Raw genomic sequence first — 6349 nt, 5'->3', positions numbered from 1 at the left:
CTTGCTGGGCTCTGATTTTCAGTAGTTGAATTGTAACATACAGCACTACGGTGCGCCTCATCACTTGTGTTGCGTCGGCACGTTAAACCCTACAATCAATCGAATTGTAATGTACAGGCTCATTTCTTTTTGTTCTTGTGAGACTTTATTTGAGGTTTGTTTAATTACTCGGCCAAGCTTAGCAGAATAGCAATCAATGTGGTATTTGTTGAATTTTAATGCCGTAAAACTTTGTTACACTGAACATACAAGGTACCCACCGCGGTGGCTCAGTGGCTAAGGCGTTGTGCTGCTGAACACGAGGGCGTGGGTTTGATTCCCAGCCATGGCAGCCGCTTTTCTGATGGTGGCGAAAAGCGAAAACGTCCAAGTGTACAAGATATGGCTGCACGTTAAAGATCCCCGGGTGGTCAAAATTAATCAGGAGCCCTCCACTACGGCGCGCCTCATCGCCTGTGTAGATTCAGTGTGTTAAACCCCACAACCAACCAATGAACATACAAGATAATGTGAAAGTTTTTTGTGCCTAGAATTCTGTGTAAGAGGCATTTGCAGAAAATGCTTGTTTAGTGCATGTGCAGCCCTAAAACAACTAGCAAGAAAGGTTATTGTAATTAACTTCATGTTCAATGATCCCCATCTGCCAGAACCAACAAACGGTAAGTAGATGCGTGCACATTGGGGGCGCGCGAATATTTGCAACTTTCGAATAATAAAGCGAATAACACAAAATTCGATTCGGCTTGGAAAGGAATAGCGGTTCCAAAATTTCAAATAAATTTTCGAAGTATTTCGAAGTTCGAAAGCATGCACTGGTGTTGTCCACTGCTCGCGACGGGCTTTCCCGCACTGCTCCAGTGACGTGCGGCGAAGTGACAGGAGGAATGTGCTTCTAGGGTTAACGAAGTGTACTGTTGGGCGAGTTGGTAGTTGATTTTAAAAAAATAGCTACAGCGCGAAGGACTTCTAGAAACGTGCCCCTCTTATCTCCTTGGCAACGGGCCAAATCCGACCTCGTGCTTCTCTTAGAGAACAAAAAATTCTTGATAAATACGGGACTTACATGGGGCTCTCCGTTTTTCTCTTGTGTCGTAGGCATCTACTGTCAGTGTAACGCACCAACCCAAACTGCTCTACCACGTAGGACAACGGGGGACTATGTCATTAAGTGGGTACCAAGGGCCTTTTTATCAAGAGGGTGTTGACTAGGGAAGCCTTTTTATCAAGAGGGTGCTGACTAGGGAAGCCTGAACGCCACCACGTTATAAAAACGCCAAAAGAGAAGCACAAAGGGAAAATATGAGCTCCAATCCACGCTGTGAAAGTGGTTGGAAAGCAAAGCTTTAAACGACACCCTCGACAACTGCCCATGCGACGTCACTTTAATTCACACGCGTGGCTCTACCAAGAGTGAAACGAGAGATTCTGCCAGCCGTTACATGTAATTCGCGCGGGCGGTGTCCAGAACGCAGCAGCGTCGGCCACGGCCAGGCTTGAGCGGTGGGCGCCGCCGCCGTAGCCCGGCCGTGCGTTGGCAGAAAGAAAAGGGAGAGGAGCGTCTTTCGAAGGGTGAGACAGCGGAACCTAGCCATCCTGACGTGCTAGCTCGGGCTACACCACCGCGCGACCCAACCGCAGACACCGAAACGATTCCTGCTGAGCACGAGGGCGCGGGTTCGATTCCCGGCCTCGGCGGCCGCTTATGATGGAGGCCAAAAGCGAAAATGTCCGTGTGTACGAGATTCGGTAAGGATCCCCAGGTGGTCAAAATTAATCCGGAGCCCTGCACTACGGCGCGCCTCATCGCCTGCGTTGCGTCGGCGCGTTAAACCATACAACCAATCAATCAGCACGGAAACAATTCGGCATGTGAGCTTAGTGATTTTCATTTATACCGATTGAAACTGGGTAAGTTTGAGAATTGCGAGAAAGCTGAGGGAACTTTTATAATCGTTATTTATCAGGACCAGTTGCCCCTTCCGCCTTTTGTAGTACCTCCTAAAACACAACCGAATTGGTATTCATCAATTTAGAAAACGGAGTCCCATTCGTGGCAAGCAGTGCGCAAAAGGTAGCGTTTCTCTGGCGGCCAGATATCTGTGTGTGGTCTCTACATTTTGTTTTTCCTCCCTGCAAACCAATCCTTAACGTATCTTTGCCGTAAGACCACTTAAAATTTCGTCGGATCCGGGTTACCCTGGAGGTGCTGTCGAAGAAGTTAATCAAGCCGTGCGAAGGAAGCGTGCCATGGACGAGAAGCTGCGCGAAAACAAGGCCGAAACAACCGCCGCTAAGCAGACGACAAAACCGCCGACGCGCCCGCCGGCGAGAGGCACCTACGCGCGGGGAACGCTGGGTAAATTTGCCGCGCCATGTGCTCCGTGGAGGAAATCCTCCGTTCGCGGAGGATTTCGTTCATTTCGATTCATAACTATTCGAACAAAATCATTGTTCACTTCGTATTCACTCGAACCAGAATTCACTACTCGCACACACGCCGGCCGAGTGTTTCCAAACGCTTGGCTGCACAGAACGTGCACCCACGTGACATGCGTGATGTCACTGCGCGCGCTATTCTTTTGAGCACCTGCTAAAACGGGCCCACTGTTCGGGTTCTGTGGCTTTGATGCAGAATACTGAGCACTGGCGCTGACGCCTCGGTTTCAAGCCCCAGCGGGTCTATTTCTAATTTTTGTCGTTGCTAAATTTTTTTTCTAATTTTTTATTTTTTCTCTAAACTCAAATATACGCCTTGTTTTTGTTTGGTATGTTTTATGTCGCTATAGGTTTGGGGCGCAGCCAATGACCCCGTTAATTTACCGTTCTCCATCGCGCGAACATACATGTCACGTGGGTGCTCTGTGCAGCGAAGCGTTTGGAAATACGTCACCCGGCCATACACCTTGGAATGTGCGGCCACGCGGCTGGGCTGTCGGAGAGATGGCGCTATCTCGGATAACAAGCCCATCCTTGAGGGTGACCTGCACGTCACCGGTAGAGATGTCGCTCATCCCATGCGCTTCAGCGGTCAGAGCTTGAAGGGGTAGCGTCGATGGACGATGGTTTCGCAGCCACAGCGGCAGTGTCAGTGGGGATCGTGCACGTGTCTTCGATGACGGTGTCCTAGCCGTCCCCGGACGTATAGTTCATCTCACAAGCTACCTGCAGCACTGTGGAGGCTACATTGTTGTCCCCCTCAGGGCGCCTAACTCACCGCGAAGGAAGCGACAAAAGGCGCTGGGGCCGTGCGGTGCCACTTGCCGAGAGGGGAGAAGGGAGTGTCCTTTCAGGACCCCCTTCACGGCAGATTAGGCGCCCTCAGCGGGCGCACTATTGATAACAATGTAGCCTCCACAGTGCTGCAAGTAGCTTGTAGATGAACTCCATTTGTCCGCCCAGCAGTCCGCCATAGAGACAGACTGCTTTTGAAGTGATAGGCAGTTCATACACCGACTCGCTGCTGGTGGCTTTTGTATCGGGTGATGTGCGGGGAATCGCTGGCTGCTTCCGTAGCGTAGGGCCTCGGCCACAGGAACACGGTGGTTGCATGGCCGCTTCTGCAATGGCGGGACTGGGCAGTAGTGCAATCTGAAGCGTCTGTATCTAATGTTGAGCAACGACCACACCAGGGTGTCTTGCAGTCGCTGCCATCATAGCCCGCCTGGTTGCAGCGCGCGGGAGTAAACTCGCCGCACGCCTTTGCTCTCCAACTGCGCTCGGAAAGCTCGTGATGAGCAAGAAGTTGGAGACGGGCGTTTCCATCCTTACGCGAACGAGCTGCTTGATGGTCGGGAAGGGGTCCGGACAGTTTATCGAACGCCGTTTTATCGAAGCCGTTTTATCCAAAGTGATTTTCCCGGGCTTTCTGTGTAGCAAAATTTGCTGTATGTTTTTAGTTTCCTCCTCGCTATGTAATTTGCAAATCTTGTCTCCACAGCGAGCCTATTTAACATAATTTGTAGTCGTAATTGTACTACTTGTCTTTTATTTCCTGTGTACTTTTTGTTTTTGTGGTGCCCGAAATTTGTCTCCGCATTTTTTGTTCTGTTCATTGCGCAGGTGGTACTGCCATAATGAATGTCCTTGTGTCTCTCCACCCTCTGATCCGAAGCACGCCTTTGTGGCGTGTAGACAAGAAGGCCTCGATACGCACTTTTCTTTATACACCGCTTTTATGTCGACACACAATCTAATTATTTCGCCACATATGTTCTAGAAAAGTATAACGCATGTCTTGGTGCGTAATTGTGTCCAATGTGAGAAACTAACTGGAACGCTAGCAAAAGTCTCCCGATTTCTGCATTCCTAATTCTTGATGGGCACTGAGTTTAATTGCTAAAAGGTTACCGAGCCTTGTTCTACCGTTCTCGATGCCTTGCTTATAACTAACGAGAACACGGCCGGGCTAGAGCGCGCATGCCACCGCTCTAGCCTGGCCGTGACGAGAAAATGTTACGAAAATAGTCACCATACCACAGGTTGATTCGTTCGATAAACTGTCTGGGAACCAAAGGTCGGGAAGTGCTGTCGGGAAGTCGGGAAACGCTCTCCTGCAATAAATCTGCGCATTTTTGCTTGCAAATAAGGCTGTTTTGGTGTTTTCAAGCGGCTGAAGACTCACGACACACACCTACGCTCATCTGTATTTTCAGAAGTCCTGTGCCTTGCAGGAAACACAAGCGAGTTTGTCGGCGGTAATGTGAGTGCGCTTGTGAGGGCAGACGCGAGGGCAGACGCGTGGCCAAAACCCAATGGCTGTCCCCAAGTTAAAAAGCCCCGATGAGAAGTGCTTGGGAGGCACTGCTGGCCAGGGACCGCTGCAAAGACCGAATCGGTCTGGTTAAGCGGGAACGAAGCTCAGCAGAGGCCGTTGGAGCCCTGGACCAAGTGTCCCGCTCCTGCTGAACCCCGTCGGGAACTGTAGCACACGGCACAAGGCCCCGGTGGAGTGCCGCCGCCCAAGCCTGCGAAACGGAGCTATAATAGAAGTCCAGGTAACAACTGTTCCATGCAATGGAATGGAAGAGGTTAGGTGTAACATTAAGGGACAAGAAGAGAGTGGAGTGGGTCAGGGAACAAACGCGTGTCAAGGACACAGTACTAGAAATTAGGAAGGAGAAATGGGTGTGGGCAGGGCATGTAATGCGAAGGCAAGATAACCGTTGGTCATTTGGAAACGAGAGGCAGTGATCACTTACCGATTTTAATATCTTATCAAGATGCAGCTGTGGGTCGACGTCAAAGCTATGTCAAGCGCACAGATTGGGAAGCCTTCAAAAACCGCACTGACGTGGGAATAACCGCAGCCACTAACGACAATGACATAATACGAACTATAGTTAATTGTCTGACAGAGTCATCGATCGTAGTGAGGAAGCGCCTAGATATTAAGACCGATCCAGAATATGAAAGGCTTCGTGCCATCCGCAGACGTGCTGAGCGTAAGGCGCGACGCACCAAAAACTTAGAGGACTTGAGGCAGGCTCGCAAAGCGCAAAGACACGTGAGGCGTTATTTAGAAAAGTTAAATCGGCAACGGTGGCGTGATTTTTGCACAAACTTAGATGTCCACAAACCATTATCGAGGATATGGCGCATTATAAAAGGTATGCGCACAGATAACCAGCAACTGTATCCTTTCAAAGCGCTGTCGTTACACGAAGGCATATCACAAAAAGAAGCCGCTGAGGAGTATTGTCGGCTCATATCTACAGTATCCATGCCTCCGCTATTCCTTCAACGTGTCCCCGACGTAACGCCACCAAACGCTGTAGCCGCAATGAACCTTCCGTTTTCTATTCGAGAGCTCGACACGGCCATCTCGAATGTCAAGAAACGTTCTTCTCCAGGTCATGATGACATACCTTACGAAGCGATTTCCCATCTGTCTCACCATTCCCACCTACGCCTTCTGGAATACTACAACTCAACCTGGCTCTGTGGTAGTGTTCCTACAGAATGGAAAATCGCTAAAATTACTGCAATCCTAAAACCTGGGAAGCAACCGACAAGATTCGACTCATTCCGGCCTATCGCCTTACTAAGCTGCATTGGCAAAATCATGGAAAAAATGATATTTAAGAGAATTACGTGGTACTTGGAAAGCAGAAACCTTTACCCACCTGAAATGAATGGCTTCCGGGAAAACAGATCCGCTATTGATAACATAATCGCTCTCGTCGCTTCACTGGAAGAAGAACTACAAAGCGGACACATACCGACAGTAGTATTTCTTGACATAAAGTCAGCATTTGATTCAGTCTTGCACACTGCAATTCTAGAGTCCTTAGCTGTCCTTGGTCTTGGTGGAAGACTGTACGCCTGGATTGCGAGCTACCTCAAAGGACGT

The sequence above is a fragment of the Haemaphysalis longicornis genome, unplaced genomic scaffold, assembly GCF_048455015.1.
Source record: "Haemaphysalis longicornis isolate Haplotype H1 unplaced genomic scaffold, Haemaphysalis longicornis Haplotype H1 scaffold_2, whole genome shotgun sequence".
NCBI lineage: Eukaryota > Metazoa > Arthropoda > Arachnida > Ixodida > Ixodidae > Haemaphysalis > Haemaphysalis longicornis.
Note: the sequence above shows the minus strand (reverse complement) of the source record.